Raw genomic sequence first — 21,402 nt, 5'->3', positions numbered from 1 at the left:
TTGACTACTCCTTTAACAACTATCTTCAATTAGCCTATCTAGTATTTACTCATTCGGTAGTGTTGTGGAAAGAACAAAGAACTGGCAATCAAGAGACCTGAGTTCTAGTTCTGACTCTAAGAAGCCAGTTGACTTTGGACTAGCACTGAGAAGGAAGGGTTTGATATGTTAGGCTTCTGGCAGAATCAAACAAATAAAGAGCATTTATTAATGGCCTACTATATACCAGGCACTATGGTAGACCCTGATAGAAGAAGTATAAAGAATAAAACAATGCCCGCTTGCAAGGAGCTTAATACTAATGGGAGAGACAAGAAAAAAAGGAGGTATACAAGCACTTTGTAAACCCTCAGGTGCAATATAAGTGTGAGCTGTAATTAATAACCAGTGCTTATCAACAGAGTGCAATGGGTCTGGAGGTCTCCTCTACAGAATTGTCCTACTCTTCATATAAAGTCTCAGGAAATAAAGAAAAAAGTGAACTGGGAAAAGAGAGAGAAACCAAAATACCCCATTCCTCCTTCCCCTCCCTTTCTTCTATTTCTTTCTCCTTCCTCCCAGCCTCTCTGAGGCTCTCTGAGTCTCCCTACTTAACTTTCTTGATGTAATGGACCATTTTAGCAGCCTGGTTAAAAAGCCTATGCCCCTCTACCCCCTTCACAGAATTAAGTTGTTTGTTTGTTTTTTAATTCCTAATTGGAAGAAAAGCAAAATTTTAGTTAGATGTTAGTGAAAATAAAGATGTAATTGTTTTTTTATCCCCCCATCCAAGTTCACAGACCTCTAAAGTCTAATCCTGGAATCCCTGGGCATCTGTGGACTGAAGGCTGAGAACTCTTGTTCTAGAAGCAGAGCTGTAGGATGCCCTAAGCCTTTAGAAAAAGTCCCCACCTCCCAACTTCAGTGTCTCGGGGTCTCAGTCCCCAGGCAGCTGCCACTTTTAAAGAAGTCACAAAGTCCACACTGCTCTGGTGCTGAGGCTTACAAGATAGTTGCCTTCAATAATGAACTGGAGGAATTCCATGTGAATTGGAATGACCTCCAGGAATTGATGCAGAGTGAAAGAAGCAGAAGCAGGAGAGCATTGTACACAGAGGCTGATACACTGTAGTAAAATCAAATGTAATGGACTTTTCTACTAGCAGCAATACAATGATCCAGGACAATCCAGAGGAACTTGGGAGAAAGAATTGTAGAAACAGAAATGCATTAGAAAAATATGTGATTGATCACGTAGTACAATAGGGATATGATTAGGGCTTTGATGTCAAAAGATCACTCTACTGCAAATATGAATAACATGAAAATAGGTTTTGAACAATGATAAATGTATAACCCAGTGGAACTGCTTGTCAGCTTTGGGAGGGGGGAATCATGAATCATGTAACCATGAAAAAATATTCTAAATTTAAAAAGTGGGGGAGAGATAGTTGCCTTCTCTTCACACTGCTATGGCTGATGCCATCTTCACCAAACTAAAATGAAATTATCTAGATGGGTGGGCAGTGCTGGTCTCTTTTATTCCTGGAGTGGGTCTGTAATGGCTCCATATCCAGTGTGAGAAAGGAAATTGTCTTGGACCCCTCCCTGTCAGCCTTATGCTGAGGGGAGAAACACTTTCCAAAGAAAGGCCTTGCAGTTTAGGATACATATTCCCAGAGGGCAGGAATTAGGCCCTTCTGTTTTCATATCCATCTTGTTCCCATCTCCCTGAAGTAGATACAGAATGTGGCAATATCCCTATTTGACATAAGGATTAAGAAAACTACTAGGAACCAATGGTGCTGTTCTCTTGACTCCTGGTATATGCTTTTAATACTCAGCAAGCTTATTTCCACATTATAACATAGTATCTTCCAGTTATCCACTGTAGTAGTAGTAAGAGTAATACTAAAAATCATATGGGGGTAGCTGGGTAGCTCAGTGGATTGAGAGTCAGGCCTAGAGACAGGAGGTCCTAGGTTCAAATCCGGCCTCAGACACTTCCCAGCTGTGTGACCCTGAGCAAGTCACTTGACCCCCATTGCCCACCCTTACCACTCTTCCACCTAGAAGCCAATACGCAGAAGTTAAGGGTTAAAAAAAAAATCATATGGTGCTTTTTTTGAAAAGTCCTTTGCATCAATTATCTCATTGACCCTCAGACCAATCTATGAAGTGGTTGCCATTATTATCTTCATCTTACAGATGAGGAAACCAAGGCTCTGAGAGCTTAAGTGACTTACTTAGGACCACATAGCTAGTAAATGCCTTTGATGAGATTCTAACAAGATTTTTTTTTATTCTGAATCCAACTCTATCCACACTCTACCACCTAGCTGCTACCATATAAGAGAGTCCCTGAAAATTTTAATAAACCCAAATTTATAGAGAAATGAATATGCCCAATACCCTGAAAAGAATGATAAACTGATTATTAGGTACCTTACTGCAAAAGTATGATAGAATCTTGGAGCTCCAACAGACCCTAGGGGCCAACACATAAAACTTCTATCCAGGGGGCAGCTGGGTAGCTCAGTGGATTGAGAGCCAGTCCTAGAGATGGGAGGTCCTGGGTTCAAGTCTGGCCTCAGACACTTCCCAGCTGTGTGACCCTGGGCAAGTCACTTGGCCCCCATTGCCTAGCCTTACCACTCTTCTGCCTTGGAGCCAATACACAGTATTGACTCCAAGACGGAAGGTAAGGATTTTTAAAAAACATATAAATAAATAAAATAAAACTTCTATCCAATACAAGAATCTCTTCTTTGATAATCCTAACAATTACCATATCATCTCAGCTTTATCCCTTTAAGAAGACTGGCAATCAAACCCATTCCATTTTTTTAAATATCTCTTAAAGTTTTAAGATTCTTCTTCATATCAAATCTAAAATTGTTTCCCTCTAACTTCTTAAAATGTCCTAGTTTTAACCTTTGGCACACTACAAAATAAGTTGAACTCTCTGCCTTATGATAGCTCCATATAAAGACAATGATGGAAACACATTTAATCTCTTCTCTAGTCAAAACAGTCTTGGTTTCCTCACGTCCTATATTTTGGGTTGCTTTACTGATTCTTTTTGTTTTATACCAGAGGAATTTCCCAATAACCTCACTGCCTTCCCCCAACAACAGAGCCCTTCTTTATAAGCCCACCACCAAAAAAAAAAAAAAAAAAGTAGGTTAAGCAAAACTTAACTCAAGCAATATTCTGCACTAGTAGTTCGCCAAAAAAAGGACAGCATGGTTCATCACTGATCCTCTGGAACTAAGGCAGGTCATCATATTTAATATAAATTAATTTAGCATGATTTTCCTTTACATTACTGCAGACATTGTTTATACCATTGTCCTCTCTCTTTGTCTCATCAACTCAGCAAATAGGGGATTTTTTTCTTTCTATCATGGACCTCTTCTTAGGATATATGCCTAGCGGTTGGATTAAGGAGTCAAATGGTATAAACAGTTTGGTAATTTTTCTTGCCTAATTCTAAAATATTTTTGAGAATGGCTGTATAAATGCAGAACTTCACCATGTAAGGATGGGATTTGTACAAGGGGGATGGGACAAAAGCCAGAGAAAGCATATTATTGTGCCTATCTTCCCACAGCCAACACTGACTGTATCCATCCTTTATCATCTTGATCAACTGGCTGGGTATGAAGCAATCCCTAGATTATTTTACCCTAGATTTATTATTAAAAGTAATTTAGAACCAGGGTATGCCACTAAGTGTTTGACAACTGGCTCTCTGGGAAAAAACCATATGCCTAATATACTTTTTTTTTTTTTAAATCCTTACCTTCCGTCTTGAAGTCAATACTGTGTATTGGCTCCAAGGCAGAAGAGTGGTAAGGGTGGGCAATGGGGGTCAAGTGACTTGCCCAGGGTCACACAGCTGGGAAGTGTCTGAGGTCAGATTTGAACCTAGGACCTCCCATTTCTAGGCCTGACTCTCAATCCACTGAGCTACCTAGCTGCCCCCCCCCCAATATACTTTTAAATTTAACCTGCATTAGTTACATTCTCTCCATCATTTTAAGTCTAGACAATCAACAAAATAATAACTCAAACCTAATTTGTAACATTTGCCTATTTCCAATGTGTAAATGCTAACACTGAAAATTTAACAATCTGTTTTCAGAAGTTAGTTCAAGCTAGCTTTTTGTACAACTACTGATCATTTGCATTTCTTTTGAAATGTATTTGTCCCTCTCCTCTGACAACTTATGTATAAAAGAAGGATTCCAGTTATCCTCAAAGCCATGATGCAGTTTTAAGCTATTAAAGACTGCACTAACATTTATGGAATACTCTGTATTACTATCAACTCTAAAGAGATCTTGAAAACTAGGTTTCCATCAGAGATTTTTGAGGTAAAGACTTTCCTCCATTTTCCTCCTAGTTTCTCTTCTACTTCTTGTTAATGTCATTGTTGTACAAAAGCTTTTAATTTTATATGCTTTAATTTATCTTGTGTGCTCCCTATCCCTCTATCCATTATTTGATCATAAAACTATTTTTAAAACATACCCTCTGTTGTCCTCTATTTTTTCATGAAGTAAACTTTTATATTTAGTTTGTTCGACCACAGATTGTTTATTGTGTGGTATTTAGTGTAAGATGGTGACTTAAACTCATTTTCCCTTCTTTCAAATACCAACCTACTTTCCAGTTTTTTCAGTAGTTCTTTTAAAATCAAAAGTCTGTCTCTCTTTACTTTATCAAATATTGGGTTACTACATTTGATGGCTTCCAATGATGATGAAAATGCTTACCTAATCTATTCCACTGATCTATTTTCTTACTTTTTAACCATTAGCAATTTTGACTGCTTTATAATATAGCATACTACCAAGTAACATTAAGACAATTTCATTTCTAATTTTTTCATAATTTCCCTTGGATTTGTTAACCTGTTACTCCAAAGGATTTTATTATTTTGCCTATTTCCATAACTCCTTAGTAGATGTCTAGTGGGAGCCAGATCTATGATGATCTATGACTTCACAGAGAATGTAAATTACTGTACCTTGAGTAAATGTAAACATCAAAAGAAGCTCCAATTATTCCACAGGAAAACTTTCAGGTAACCCTGGACCATCCGTGGGACAATGCCTTCTTTGTTCTCTTTCTATATCATACCTAGTCTGGGCCTCAGCCCAGGGGAGGTGCAGCATTTTATTCTGTCCTGTTACTGCCCAAGATTGGCCTTCTATGAGTTAAACTCCCACAATTAAACTAATAAACCCTAATAAATATACACATATAAACCACACTGACATGGAAAGCTCTTTTTTCTTTGGAATCCTGGTATTCTCCCCAAAGTATGCCACCCTACAATTGGCATAATCAAGACAAAACAGCTCTTGAGTCCTTAAAACTCATTGGTAGAGTATTCAATTTGTAAATTAGAGGGCATCATTGTTTTTTATTTAACAACAAGAAAAGGAGCAATAATTTCTATAAATAGCTGCTCGGAAGTATTGTTTATCTAAGTCCTTTGTTGTAGGTAACTTTCTAGTATTTTATCAATTTTTAGGAATCATTTTGTTTTATTTTATTAATTAGAGTATTTTTCCATGGTTACATGGTTCATGTTCTTTCCCTCCCCTCCAAACAACAGCACCTCCCATAGCCAACACACAATTCCACTGGGTTTTACATGTATCAAGACTTATTTCCGGGGGGCAGTGAGGTAGCTCAGTGGATTGAGAGCCAGGCCTAGATATGGGAGGTCCTAGGTTCAAATCTGGCCTCAGATACTTCCTAGCTGTGTGACCTTGGGCAAATCACTTGACCCCCATTGCCTAGCCCATACCACTCTTCTGCCTTAGAACCAATACACAGTATTGATTCCAAGACAGAAGGTCAGGGTTTAAAAAAAAAAGACCTATTTCCATATTATTGATATTTGCACTAGGGTGATCGTTTAGAGTCTAGATCCCCAAATATCCCCATCAACCCATGTATTCAAGCAATTGTTTTTCTTTTGTGTTTCTACTCCTGCAGTTCTTCCTCTGAATTTGGCTAGTTTTCTTTTTCATAAGTCCCTCAGAATTGTCCTGGATCATTGAATTGCTGCTAGTAGAGAAGTCCATTACATTTGATTGTACCACAATGTATCTGCATCAATTCCTGGAGGTCATTCCAGTTCACATGGATTTCCTCCAGTTCATTATTTTTAGGAATCATTTTGAATGGCTATTTCTTCCTGATGTTTCCTCCTTTTTGTTAATATTGTATAAAAATGCTAATAATTTTGTTGATTTATTTTGCATTCTGCTCAATTAGCATTTATTAGTCACCTCGTACTTATTAAGTGTCTTCTCTGTGCCAGGCTCTGTGCTAAATACTGGTAATACAAAGAAAGGCAAAGAACAGTTCTTGTTTTCAAAGAATTCAGTCTGATGGGGAAGACAACATGCAAACAAGAGCTAGAGACACATAGATACATAAGTAAATATGACAAATTACAGATAATCTTCGAGGGAACGCATTAAAATTAAGAGGATTAGGAAAGGTTTCTTGCAGAATTTGGGATTTTAGCTGAGAGGAAGCCAGAAAAGCTAATGCTTCTTTTAATTTCCCCACCATTCATTGTGAACTAGCCCTGTTTTTTGTTTTGTTTTTAATTTTCACAATCTAATTTCCCTCTCTTTGGGGAGCTAGTAGATGGTTTATTGATTTTGTTAAACAAAGCAAAGCCTTTTTTGGAAAAGGTTATCTATCAATTCAAATATTTCAATTTCTCTTTCTCCTCTATTTTCCAAGTTTCTTTTATGTTTGTTTCAAAGTTAGTTTACTGACTTTATAATCTTTAATTACATGTTTAGTAGTGGTGATGAGGGAGTTTCAAGCCTGGGAGAAATGCCAAAAGTTGGGAAATGCAGTGCCATGTCCAAGGAGTCTACTGTCCCTTGACTAGAGTCTGTGGGGTAGAATAAAAAATAAGAACACTGGGAAGGTAGGAAGAGATCAGGTTATAAAAGCTTTAAAAGCCAAACAGAGGATTTTCTATTTGATTCTAAAGTAATAAGGCACAACTGAAGTTTATTAAATAGGAGGCCCAGGGAGAAGTATATGGTCAGACCTGACGTTGAGTAAAATCAATGGAATAGAGTGGGAAGAGCATTAAGGAAGCAAGATCTACCAGGAGGCTATAAGCTACAGAAACTATTTCAGTGAGTCCCAGTTATTATCTAAGGAGTTTTCTAAGTAAAGCATTATATAATCTGCAAATGGGGTAATTTCACATCTTTGCAGTCAGTATTTATAACTTATAGTTTATAACTCTCTCCCTCCCTTCCTCTTTCTCCACTCCCTTTCCCCCAAGCTACAGCTAACATTTCTATGGCAAATAATCAAATAATGAAAGGAGGAGGCATCATTGTTCTGCCCTTGTACTTAATGGGAAATCTTCCAGTTTCTCTACCGTAAATAATGCTAGCTTCTGGTCTTAGATAAAAAAATTTTTTTATCAAGTATCATTTTGATCGTATTAAGACAAAAGGTCCTTCCATATCTGTATTTTGCAGTTTTTAGGCTAAATGAATTATGCATTTTGTCAAAGATCTTTAGTGTATGTAGTGATATAATCATGGTTTTTGTTAGTCATATTATGCTAATTTTCCTAATGTTGAACCATAATTGTATCTGTTATAAATCAAATCTAATTATAACAAAAAATGCTTACTATATTGATGTGCAGTACAATTCTGAAGTATGGTGCTGCAGAAGCCTTTTGAGAGTTGCTTGGACAGTAGTCACTACTTAAATACTTTGGCCACATAATGAGAAGACAAGGACTCACTGGTAAAGACCCTGATGTTGGGAAAGACTGAAAGCAAAAGGAAAAGGGGATGACAGAGGATGAGATAGATAGATAATGTAATAGAAACAATGGACATACTTAGAGAAAGAGTGGAAGACAGAAGGTCCTGGCATGCTATCTATGTTCTACAAAGTTGGAGAGAACTGAATGAACAATTAAAATTATATATACATTTTTTACAACAGTATTAGTGATGTTGGTTTAGAACCCATCTCTTTATAATTAGGACTATATTTGTTTCATAAAAGGAGTTTGATGGAACACCTTTTTTATTATAAAGAACAATTTTGTAGCATAAGTATTAGTTTTTTAAATGTTTAATAGAATTTTAACGTTTGGTTTAAAGGATTTTTTTATAATTCATTTATGGATTGATTTCTTTCTGGAATTAATGTGCATAATATCTCTAATTCTTGTTGTTTGTTCTATTTATATATACTCTATAAAATGCACTTCCATTTCTTTAAAATCCTCACTTTCACATCAGAGGTAGGAGCAGTCATTTCTCAACTATTTGTTGTGATCTCACCTTATTTATTTTTTATTTTCACCATCTGATTTTCCTCTCTTTTGGGATCAAGTTAGCAGATGTCTTATTGATTTTGTTTAACAAAGCCCCTTTTGGAAATGTTTAGCAATTCACATTTAAGGTTAATTTACTGAATGTAAAGTCTCTAATTCCATACTTAATCTTTTTTTTTTCTGAATATGTAGTATATTCTCAAAAGTATGTTCCTCTGATAACTACATTAGCTATGTTCCATAAATTAGTATACACCATTTTACTGTTACCATTCTTAACATTATTATTTCTAAAATCTGTTCCTTATCCCAATCAGTATTTAAACAGCATTTCTTAAGTCTCCATTTGATTTTATTTATTATTCTTATTAAGTTATGGTCTAAAGATGATGTGCTTTTTTCTCCTTACTTTTTGACATTCAAGAACATGAACCACTTTATAATGCTGAAACCAATGGGTATCCTTTAATATTCACATTTAGACATTATCTCAAATCTTTCAGCTCCAATTTTTCTAGCAATCTGCTCACCTTTATTATTTTCCTTCCTTATTATCTTTCTATTGAATTTATCTAGCTCTAGAGGGTAAATGTTCAAGTTTCCTATGAGCAATCTATTAATAACATTGTCTCTTCAATGCCAGATTTCTAGATTTCTTCTATACAATGACTTTGAAATGACATTGTTTCAATGTCTATGGACCTTTTAAAAAATATGTAGATTCATTTTTGTAAATTTACCAGATTTAATTGTTGTCTTGCTTGAAATCATGAATAGTAATGCCTGCTTTTCAGCATTTGTTTGAGATAAGATTAATTTTCTTTCAGAACATAATTTTTACTACATGTCTATATATTTTAAATGTTCTCCCTTAATGCAACAAATCATTAATTTTTGTTCTTATTCATTCTTCCATTTTCTGTCATTTTAAATTTAACACATAGATATTTATACATTCCATGTCTGTGCTTTCTTCTAGTAAATTATTTGCCTTTGATTTTAATTTTGAGGTTTTTTTTTTTAATAGTAGTCTGATCCTGCTCTTCTTTCATAGATTCCTAAACTCCCAACCCAGCCCCAGCCCAAATTCTTTTAGTTTCTTTTAGTTAAGTTTATCATTCTCTCCCTCCCACACATAAAGATACTCATTTCCTCCCCTGTTTGGGCCCCATCTAATCTTAGTTTGAATAGCATTTATTTATTATGTCCCTTTCCCATAATTATTAAATTCAGTGGGAGAGAATGGAGTAGGGATAGAGAAGAGGGGGAGGAAGGGGAGTGAAAATGCTATATCTTGAATCATGAGGCTCGATCTTATTCCTTGTCCTTTCCTTTATCATACTATGATTACATATATTACAATTTTTCTTATATCAAAAATGAATGATACTGATTTTTCTGAGTATATATCTTAACTGGCTGTGACATTTTTTAATGTTATAATCATAATGTCAGTATACGCTCCCTTCATACTTGTTTGTAAGCCCACTCTATTTACCCAACTTCCCAAGACCCTAAAATTCCTACCTGCAAAGAGCAACCCTAAGAAATATAATCCCTTCTCTGAAAATTTCTCCTACGGTGTTCTTCTCTCAGATAGTAACTTACTTAGCTCCATCCAGATCCCTGAGGCCAGTTATAATCAGGAACCTCAACCCCTATGGCATGGGGAAGGGGCAGAAGAGTCTAACTGACACTGAAAGAAAAGACTAGATATAATCACAACCACCTAGAATTTGAGGCAGGGAGCCAGACAGACACTGGGGGGGACACCAGGAGAAACAAATGGACTCACAATTACCTTGGGATAACTAACTTTCTTTAGCTTCTTCTTACTCTTGTTATTCTTTTAATGGGCATATTTCTTTTTGTTTTGAGATGGTAAGGGAGAACTGGTTTAAAAAGGACTTAATCTATAAAGACTATACCTTCATTTTGCAAATGAAGAAACTGAAGTTCTCTGTGGTTAAGTGATTAAACCCAACAGTTTTGAATGTGTGTTTGTTTTTTTTTAAATCTTTACCTTCTGTGTTAGAATCAATATTGTGTATTGGTTCCAAGGCAGAAGAATGGTAAGAGCTAGGCAGTGGGAGTGGAGTGACTTGCCCCAGGTCACACACCTAGGAAGAGTCTGAGCCCAGATTTGAAAGGAGGACCTCCCATCTCTAGACCTGGTTCTCAATCCACTGAGTTACCTAGCTATCCCTAGTTTTTAAAAAAATCACTGAGATTATATCTTGGATAGGAGAAACACAGGGGCATAAAAAGAAATCAAAGAGCCACATACAATAGGGCACCTATCACACATAAAAACACACTCATATCCTCTCACTTACATCAGAAAGACAGAATACCATGTCTGAAAGTACCTTGAGCAAGCCCAAATCCCTCAGCATCCCTGGGTACTATACTGCAGAGAGGAAAAAGACTAAGCCACAGGGCATAATCAAAGGCAACATCCTCTATCCACAATAAAACACAACTCATAAAGCTCTAGTGCTGGTGAATCAATAAGCATGAATTAAGGACCTAATAAGTGCCAGGCATTATTCAAAGTTCTATGGATACAAAGAAGGCAAAGGACAGTCCCTGTTCAATCTCCTGCTTAGGAAGATCTATTTTGAAAGAATGCTCACCTCAACCAGAAAAAAAGCAGTATTTCTGCAGTTTGCTTTAAAAAGCTACACATCAAGTTGGGGGGGATGAGGGTGGAGGGGGGGGGGGGGGGGAGGTTTGCTTGCTATAAGGAAGGGCATTAGAAAATTATTAGAGTATAAAAACATACTAACCAAACAAAAAACTAAAGTCTACATGAATTCTCCCCACTAGACTCCAGAGAAAAAAGTAAGCCTTCTCAAGATTCCACCATAGACATGACCTTGAGATTTGCTCCCTTATGTCCTTGGCCTCAAAGTACCGTTCTTGGGAAGGTATAAAAACAAACACAAATGGAAGACATAGTTGTTTCTCCAAAGGAAAATTTACACCCTACTTATTAAGTCTGGACGACAAGTCCAAACAGGAAAAGTACAGGTAATCTGAACTATAATAAGGTAATCAGCTATGGTTTTATCTAATGCTCTAAGGTGGTAAACATGCCAAAGAGCAAGAGTTACCACTTTTTTATAAACTACAGAAAGACTTGACGTGTTTGCTAAATGCTCAGTCAAACAGTAACCACCCCCTACATAAGAGTTACAAGGCAATTTATTCATACCTTCTACCCTCCTCTGAGCCAGGAACAATGCCAATGGGAAAACCTGCCAAGAAGCAATGAAATTCTAGTGTTAACACTCTCTTTGGATTTTAACTTTAAATGATTCAAACCCTTCATAGGAATTTCTCATCCAAACCAAAAATAAAACCTGGGAAACCATGAGTGGTGGGGTAAGATAGTTAATCAGCTTTCTCCTGAACACCTGAGAATAGGGATCAATGTGTGCATAAAGGAAGAATGCAGGGAATTGGAAATGCAAAAACTGTAAAAATCATAAGAGTTGGTAAAGTACAAGATACTATTCTTTGCATCCATGAATGTCCCCAACCTTCCCTCACCTCCACAGAGAAGGAAAGAAGACAAGCTATTCAGGATCAAACAACATGCTAAAACAGCAGCTCTCAAAGCACAATTTCAGTGGCCTCTGAAGATCTCAGAGACCCTTTCAAGTGGTCTGCAAGGTTGAAACTATATCATAATAACACTATTTACTTCCGTTTTTCACTCTCATTCTCTTATGAATGCAAGAGTGGAGCATTCCAGAAGCTATGCAACCTGTGAATAAAAGATTTATCTGCAAACATGAACACTGAGTTAATATCTCATCTGTGGAACTGTACTTTTGCCTTACAAATTAAGGAATTTATAGATGTGGTCAGACTTACTGTTTTGCTTATGTTCCTCTGATAACAGCATCAGCTAATCATCTAAGATTTCCTTTTATGTCAATGCTTGGCAGCAATTACAAGTGGTGCTGAAACATTAAAATTGTTGAGTAACTTTTCTGAATCTCATGATTTATTCTGCAACAAGATTAATGCTGTTTGCACTGATGGTGCAAAAGCAATTTGCAATTTACATTTGCCTCTCTTCTCACTAAATGTTTTTTTTTTACATTTTTAAAATTTAATTTAAAAATTTTTTTAATTAATTTTTAATTTAAACATTTAAAAAAGTTATTTTTATATGAAATGTCATTTATGTTAACATGTGATGGGTTTATTATTTTAAATGAATTAATATTTTAAAAATTTATCAGTTATCATTTCTAATGCACTAAGTATTGATAGAAACAATCCTTAAACAAAAGTTCTTTGGGGTCTTCAGTAATTTTTAGAGGGAAAAAGGGGGTCCGAAAGTTTCTACAGAGTAATTACTTTAACCACAAGCATGATGACCTTGGCCTCTTTGGATACACAAGTCTAGTCAGATCTTTTAGGACCAGAGTTTGGGAAAGAGGGTTAGTGACCCCAATTCTATCAAAACCAAGGGAATTCTGCCCTCGATATATACTTGTATAGAGTGCAAAGGTTCATAACTTTAGAGCTAGGCTAAGAGTCCAAGCTGCCATCTGGAAAGAGCCATGGGGCTACTCAATGTAGGAGAGCTGGAGAAAGAGCAGACAGAACAACAGTAACTCAGCGCTAAGGGGCCAAGTCAAAATCCACAAGGTCCCAGCGCCAAGTGATAAGATGAACTACCAAAAAGGGACAATTGACAACAGCCTTTCTCACCAGTTCAGCTATCTGGTCAATCATAGCTCTGGTGCTGTTTAAGGTCTCTTTGAGAGGCAAAGGGAAAGCCATTCTCTCTTATGCCCCCACTCACACCTAGGCTCCTGCCAAATGCAAACAGCTTGGGCTCCCCTGGCTCTGCACATCTGGCCATCCATTCATGCCAGTACCTACAAGGTGCCTACACCAACTCCATTTCCCAGAATGCAAGCCATCCTTCAAGACCCAATTTTTAACCACTTCCCTGATCATTCCCTGTCCTATCTAAAAGAGAATAAATGAACAATTAACCCTGAGAATTAAGATGATACTTTTTGTTTAGGGGTTCTATCTGAGGCTAGAGAATCTAGGCATAGCTTTACTTTGGAATTTTTTTTTTTTAAATAGCCCTTGCCTTCCATATTAGAATCAATACTGTGTATTGGTTCTAAGGCAAAAGAGTGGTAAGGGATAGGCAATAAGGGTTAAGTGACTTGCCCAGGGTCATACAGATAGGAAGTATCTGAGGCCAAATTTGAAACTAGGACCTCCAGTTTCTAGGCTCTTAATCCACTAAGCCACCCAGTTGCCCCCTTTGGAATTTTTTGAGATCTGGACTAGGTACCTCGATGCAAAAGTTGATGGAAAGGAGCTAAGGATGATTTTCCTGCACTTTAACAGGCTGGTCTCTGAGTCAGGGAGACCTGGGTTCAAATCTCACCTCTGACAGATGTTGGCTTCTGTCCTTAGGCAAGTCACTCAACCAGTAGCACCCCCAGACAACTCTCTAAAACTACTATGTTTTTTTTAAATTTTATTTAATTGATTTACATGATTCATGTTCTTTCTCTCCCCTCCTCCCATCCCTCTCCCTTAGCCAACGTGTGATTCCACTGGGTTTTACATGTGTCATTGATCAAGACCTATTTCCATACTATTGATATTTGCACTAGGGTGATTGTTTAGTAATGTTTTGACAATCTGCATTAGAGAAAGTCTAAAACAGACTTCACTACACAGATTAAATCATAGGTTTGGTCAAAAAAAATGTAAGATGTGAAGAAAAACAAGATATTCTTGAGTCCTTTGATACTTCCCACTATATGGTAGAACAGGTTGGGAAAAACATTCCATTTTCCATTTTCTGAAATAAAGAATCTTTATACATGTCTGTGGCTAAATAAGCACTTGACTTTGCATATGAGTCTGAACCAAAGACCTAGAATAGTGCTTTGCTCTCTAAGGGATGATTAATGAAAAAATACTTGTTGAGTAATGGACACATCAGTCCCATTTTGGGCTTGGTGAAATCCCTAATCCAGGGTTTCCTGGCAAAGGTTATATTTTAAGAGGAATATCCTGCCTTCAATCATCAGTCAAAGCAACTAGACACCCTGCAGGCAGGTGCATGGTCTAATTCTGTACAGAGAGAAAGAATTAGAAGGCTCCTACAAGCCCTCTGTTCACCCCTTCCGCCTCCCACCCCCTCTATCACTGCTAGGAGAAGTGCTTTGTGAAGTTCTTGAGTGGTATTTTAATAGGAACATTGGCACTGTTTTCAAGTGCTACAATCAAATCAAGACACCTCTAACCCAACGTTTCTGTCTAGCTGCATAAGGCTCTTGTTTTAGTTAACAACAAAATTGGAAAGTTATTCTGCCAAGTCTGGAGTGCCCCAATAATAGATCCAGGACCCCATCCCATCCCCACTATCAGCAGAGAGAGACACACACACACACACAAACATACCACACCACACCACACCACACACACACACACACACAATCACCCTCTCCTAGCTCTTCTGTGGACAGCTGAAGCTGGTCAAGAATGCAAGAACAGAGCATCCAACTCACCAGATACCCTCACATGAAAATCCTGGATAAACAATGAAAGGATTATTAAACTCAAAGGAAACTAAGGACAGAGCTTGTGACATTTTCTTTTTTTCTTGCACAAGCATGGTAAATTCCAAATGCTTAATGGATGTTACAAGCTTGGGACTAGCAAAGTCAGGGACTAAACCTTAATCTATAATAAAGCTACCTCGTCACAGTCACACTGAGTATAACAGCATGAGATCATATATTCAGAGTTTGAAAAGAGCTGTAGAGATTTGGACCAACCTTCTCATGCTGAGGAAATAAACGATCACTTATGAAGCATCTGCTGTATGCTTTACAAATATTCTCATTCGATCTTCCTTACCACCCAGTGAAGGTACCCAGAGGCAGCTCTGTTCAGTTTCAATTCCAGAACAAGCTGTCCCTCCCAGGATACACTCATCACCTCAGGTCTCACCCAGGGCTAACCTGGATACCCAACACCTTCCTACCTCCCTCCCTAAGCCTCCTCTCCTCTTAGACTGGAGAGCTGAGCTCCAAACTCCACCCAAAACCTTTTCCCCATTAGACTGTAAGCTTAGAGAGGGCTAGGACTGAATTGCTTTTCCTTATTTGGATCCCCAGTGTTTAGGACAGTGCTGAGCATGCACTATGAGCTTGATAAAAGGTTTATTGCATTGAACTGAAATAAAGCTAGGTGACCCAAGGAATGAACCACTGAGCTCAGTGTCAAGGATACCTGAGTTTAAATCCTGTTTCAGACACTTATTAGCTGTGTGACACTTTAACCACTATCTAGCCATGGCAGAAAACCTCATTCAGCCTCAGTTTTACTCATCTGTAAAATGAGGATAACAAATGTACCTTCTTCACAAGGTCACTGTGAGAATCAAATGAAATAATATATACAATGCTTTGCAAATGTTAAAGCACTATGAGTGCTAGTTATTGTGATGATGAGGATGATAATAATGATAATAAAACTGAGGCCAGAGAAGGGCCATAAAAAGTAAAATCAAAATCAGGCTTCTATCCAATAGGTGCTCACTAAACACTTAATTCTGGGGGGAGATTCCAATGATAAGAACAGGCATATTACAATCTAAACAAAAATAAAAAGATTTTCAGGAGTATACAATCCATCCCCACCAAAGAATGCACATGATAACTTTCTCAGTGTAGTGTCCATTGGTCCTCCATTTTGTGATCCTTCCTGACCTTCCTTACTTGGTGTATAACACAGATAATGTTGATGTATGGCTAGAGAAAGGCAGCTAATGTAGTTAGCCATAGTTCCTTGGTTCTCCTTTCTTTCCTCTGAATGTCGTTCAAATCTTTCCAAATTTCTCTAAATCAATAAAAACAGAATGACTCTTCATACTTATCACAGCTAGAGAATGTCACTTATTCATCACACATACAAAAAAACCATAAGGGAAATTCAACAAATTCAACAATTCTCTTATCCCTATTCTTCCAATTGAGGACCCTCTGGGAAATCTTATAAGGACTGCTCACTTTCTCAAACACAGAATCAATGCTCCTTTTCCCTATGGGCCAACCCATAAGTTAGTTAATATACCAGAGTCCATCTACCCCAAAGCAATAGGGTCCATCTACCCCAAAGCAACAGCATCCTAGCTACTTGGGGGGACAGCTACTTGCCCTGTACAGAACACATAGAAAGCCTTAGAGTATGCCTTTTTGTTTTTTTTTTTGTTTGTTTGTTTTTTTAACCCTTAACTTCTGTGTATTGACTTATAGGTGGAAGAGTGGTAAGGGTAGGCAATGGGGGTCAAGTGACTTGCCCAGGGTCACACAGCTGGGAAGTGTCTGAGGCCGGATTTGAACCTAGGACCTCCCTGTCTCTAGACCTGGCTCTCAATCCACTGAGCTACCCAGCTGCCCCTTAGAGTATGCCTTTTTCAATGGCTACAATAACAAAAGCAAAACCAACATTTAATAGGCAGATGAACTCAGTAACTGCAAAGATCAATCTTGGTCATGGAGAACAGATGAAAAAATACACTTCTCTCATCTCAGAGAGTGGAGGACTAATTTCTGGTGCCATATGTTGCTTACATTCTCAGATACTATGTCAACTGGTTTTATCTAATGGTTTTACTTTGGTATGAGGATTTGCAAGGGAGAGGGAAGGAATTTGGAGATTGGAAATACTGGGGCAGGAAAAGCAAAAAGCATCAGTAAGGCTTTTTTTAAAAGGTCCTTTTAAACAACTGCTTGATCACCTGGTTTAATGAGAATATAGACTCTAAACAATCACCCTAGTGCAAATATTAATAATGTGGAAATAGGTCTGGATCAATGACACATGTAAAACCCAGCGGAACTGCTCATTGGCTATGGGAGGAGGGTAGAAAGAGGGGAGGGAAAGAACATGAATCATGTAACCATGGAAAAATATTCTTAATTAATTAAATAAATAAACTTAATTTTTTTTAAAAAAAGGTCCTTTTCACAGTTCCAGTCATTTCTCTTCTCCTATTGGTTGGGGAGCCAGTCAGAGAAAAATAGACCCAACAATTGGGTTACATCACACCCCCAAAAAGGGACTAGGTCTACCATTTACACAGTACAGCCAGGTGGACAAAACCCTTTACAGATTTTAAATATTTCACCAGGTGAAAAGTCAAGGCTCAAACCTAAACCTAAACCTAAAGTCTCACCCAAGGGCATTTTCTAGACATTCCTGGTCTGCAGCGGTCAACACCCAATCCTCTCATCTGTATCTTTCATTCTCTTCTGCTAGTCTCCACTAGTCCTAGGAAAGGCTCCATGAAGACTTGAGAAATAACATTGTAAAGTAAAATAGCATGATGTAGAGGGAAAAGAAGTACATTTAGGAATCAGGGGGTCCTAGGTTCAAATCCAAGTGCTGCCACTTATTTCTTATAAACCCTAGCAATTGAGTTTTCTGAGTCTAAGCATCCTTACTTATAAATAAGGAGGATGAATTACAAAAGAAATTGATAACCAAAGGTTCAGAACTTTAAAAAAAAATTTTGCTAACTATTTCAATATAACTGATTTCATTTTTAATTCTACGTAATTTACTTTAAATATGTAAAAAACATACTTGGGAGCAACTAGGTGGCTCAGTGGATTGAGAACCAGGACCAGAAATGGGAGGTCCTAGGTTCAAATTTGATCTCAAATACTTCCTAGTTGTGTGTCTCTGGGCAAGTCACTTAACACCTATTTTTCTAGCTCTTAGGGATTTTCTGCCTTGTAACCAAAACATTGTAGTGATTCTAAGATGTAAGTAAAAGTTACTTTTTTAAAAGGAAAAACATAATGGCAACTAAAATATTTAAAGTGTTTTAAATATTTTAAATTATACTCTGAGAAAGAGTAGATTCATAAGTTTCACCAGACTGCTGAGGTCCCTAACTCCCCCCCCCACACACACACACACACAAAAAGATTAATAAGTATTGGGCTAAATAAAATCCCTTCTATCTCTAAGTCTATGATCCTCAAAGGGTACAAGAACAACTGTCCTCACTTATCTTTCTGAATACACGAGTAAATAATGGGTAAGTCAATAATAAAAATTACTGTATCTGTTGTTCATTTCTTTCCCTCCTACTTGTAAGGCTTAACTGAAGTGTTCCTAGCACTTGGCTTAAAATAATAGTGAGAAGTCATTTGTCTCCACAGCCACCTTGCTGTGACTCCTCTCCCAGAAGGGACCTTTCTGCCACTGCTTCTGAGCAATTCTCTCAACAGCCTGCCAGCTCAGCCTGTTCTTATACAGCATGACAACCAGCAGGTTGGCATGAATGCATTTCCAAGTCCTTAGGCAAGAAAGTAGCCTTGATATTCACTCTTAACCAGTTCTTTAACCATGTACTTAAGTCTACATAGTCATATAACCCTTTCGGGTTTACAAAGCATTTTTCCCCTATATAAACTATAATAAAACTATAAGGTAGGCAGAGCAAACATTTCCACTTTACACATGAGTAAACTGTGGCTAAGAGGTTAAGCAATCTGCCTAGGGTTAATCCAAAATAGCAGGCGGCAGGACGAGTATTCAGCTAATTCCAAGTTCTGGGACCAGTTCCATCAGACCACAGAGCTAGATGAGGGCCCAAAGGGAACAGAAGACTTGTTTTCTGGCTGGGTTCACGCACCAGCTCCGAAGGAGGGAAAAGGTGCACACAAAACTTTCCCATCCATCGAAGTCTGCAAGAGCTAGGAATGTCAACGGCCAGGTGTCCCCTACTGCTAGAGCTCTACAGGGCACGACGGCATGGGAAAAACTCTGCCTCATGGCCTGGCAAAGTTAGCTGTGAAGGAGTGGATGAAAGGTGTGGGCAAGCTCCCGCGTGGAGGGCTGCTGCCACATCCAAGAAGCAAGACCAGGTCGAACCGGAACCTCAAGAATTTTTTCTTCCCCCAGAAGAGCCCCTTCCTCCCGGGTAACCCACCCGGGGCTGGGCTTCACCGGTTGTAACTCGACAGGGCGCTCTCCCTGAAGGGAATGACTTAAGGTCAGCAGCTAGACCCTGGGCCCGGGGCCAGAGTTTCAAGGGTAAAGCAGAAGGCGGTAAAGACTGTGGGGAAACAGGGACTCCCAGGCACTGGCCACGGAGGTGTGGGAGAGAAACGAGGAACGAATGAACTTGATCATGAAACTTGGGTTGCAGTACGAGGTGTCTCCAGCTTCTCCAGGGCTGGGGGGTGTCGGTATCTAACCTCGGCCCGACGAAACCTGAAAGGGTTCCGGAAAGAGGCGGCAACCGCAGCCCTGTTCCAGGCACCCAAAGGGGATGGGGTGCTAGCAAGGGATAGGAGGAGCTCGGAGAATGGAAGGCAGCGGTTGCAGCCGGGATTCTCTATCCCTCCCAGCCGTGCATCCAACGAGCGAACAGAGCTGCAGCCTTACCTACGATTGGGGAGAGGGTCAGCAGACAGACTCCACCTCCGCCTCCGGCGGGCGCGCACCTGCCCTGCGCACAGTCTCCCTTCCGCTCTGCACTGTGGGTCCGGCACGCGCTCCCGGCTATGTTTACCAACTCCCCTACCTCGCCGCGCGAGACCCTGGGGCAGCCGTAAGCCCCGCCCTTATGGGACGTTCCGATTGGCTGCGGCCCTTCCTCCTTCAGAACGTGGGCCCGGGACGCGGCCTGAGCCGGAGCGTACAGGAGCCCCTCGAGTCGCAAGCCGTGCGCCGTGCCCAAGCCCCCGGCTCATTGACCAATCAGGAGAGAGAGAGGAGAGGCGCGAGGCCAATGGGAGGCTGCGCTTCCTGAGCCGCTTCTGGCCCTTCCCCTCTTTAGGCTCCCCACGCTAGTCTCGCCTCCCAGCCTCCGTTGTAAATATACTTTAGATCGTTTACCTTGTGCAAGAGTTGGGCCTTCCCTTACGCAGGCATATCTGTCTCGCCCTAAGACGTTTTTCTGCAGCCACGACCTCCACCGTCCTTGCAGGAAATGTTGCAAACTGCCTCGAAGCCGTGTGTGTGTGTGTGTGTGTGTGTGTGTGTGGTGTGGTGTGGTGTGGTGTGTGTGTGTGTGGTGTGGTGTGTGTGTGTGTGTGGTGTGGTGTGTGTGTGTGTGTGTGTGTGTGTGTGTGTGTGTGTGTGTGTGTGCTTCCTCTGACCATGTCACAAACACAGCCCACAACCCGGCAACCCCATTAGAAAACTGTCGTGGCCCCTGTGCCCTCCAGGATCACATATAAAATTCTCTGGCCTTTCACCAGTCTTACATTTTACTCCTCTCCTTGCTAGTCCTGCTTCATCAACTCTGTCTCCTGGTTTTCTTGAAGCCTCAGTCCAAATCCCACCTTCATGATATCTTTCCTGACCCCCTCCATTACTGATAGGGTCTTCCCTCTATCGATTTCCTTCCATTTATCCTGTGTATCTTGTCTGTACATAGTTGTTTGCATGTTGTCTTCTCTGCTAGGCTGAGCTTGAGGGCAGGGGACTGACTTTGGTCTTTTCCTTTTATCCCCAGAATTTACACAGGGTCTGGCACATAGAAAGCACCTAAATGCTTGTTGACTGGTTGACTGACTTGTATCTACCAAAAAAAAAAAAAAAAAAGATAGGAGCAGAGGCACATCACAGGCCATCTGCTTGTCCACTGTCAACCTTCTATTGATTCCCTTTCTTTGACCTCATTTCCCCTTCCTAAGTTTGTTGTGTGAGTGGATGGATATTAGCTTGAGCCCTAAATGGGGTTATAGATTAGTTCTTCCTAAAACATCAAACCAGAAAAAATAAGGTCCTTGACCCAGGACTCTGTTCCTAGAATGGGCTATTCAAAGACAACACAGTGGGTGGAGTGACTGCCCAATGGAGCTGGTGCAGTGAAGGTCAGAAACTGAGAGATGACCCACATATATCTATTACAGTTTCATAATTGTAATCTCCACATTTAACCTCAGCTCCCATGGACCTACACCTTTTCCTAGACAGAAAGCAACTAGGAACTATAACCTTTCAGGAATATATTTCCCTAGCTTAGGAAGGGGCAA

General features: G+C 39.3%; 1 protein-coding gene across 1 annotated transcript in view; it reads right to left on the bottom strand.

Annotated features, from left to right (window-relative positions):
- The window catches only part of COQ8A (coenzyme Q8A), a 65,071-nt gene extending 45,174 nt beyond the window's left edge, over positions 1 to 19,897 (bottom strand). The window contains exon 1 of the mRNA XM_044677092.1: positions 19,805 to 19,897. The gene's annotated coding sequence lies outside the window, so the exon portion shown is untranslated. The remainder of the gene's footprint in view (positions 1 to 19,804) is intronic.
- Positions 19,898 to 21,402: the final 1,505 nt, after the last annotated feature.

The sequence above is a fragment of the Gracilinanus agilis genome, chromosome 4 (assembly GCF_016433145.1).
Source record: "Gracilinanus agilis isolate LMUSP501 chromosome 4, AgileGrace, whole genome shotgun sequence".
In the NCBI taxonomy this organism is placed as follows: Eukaryota; Metazoa; Chordata; class Mammalia; order Didelphimorphia; family Didelphidae; genus Gracilinanus; species Gracilinanus agilis.
This window is presented reverse-complemented; position numbering and strand designations above follow the sequence as displayed.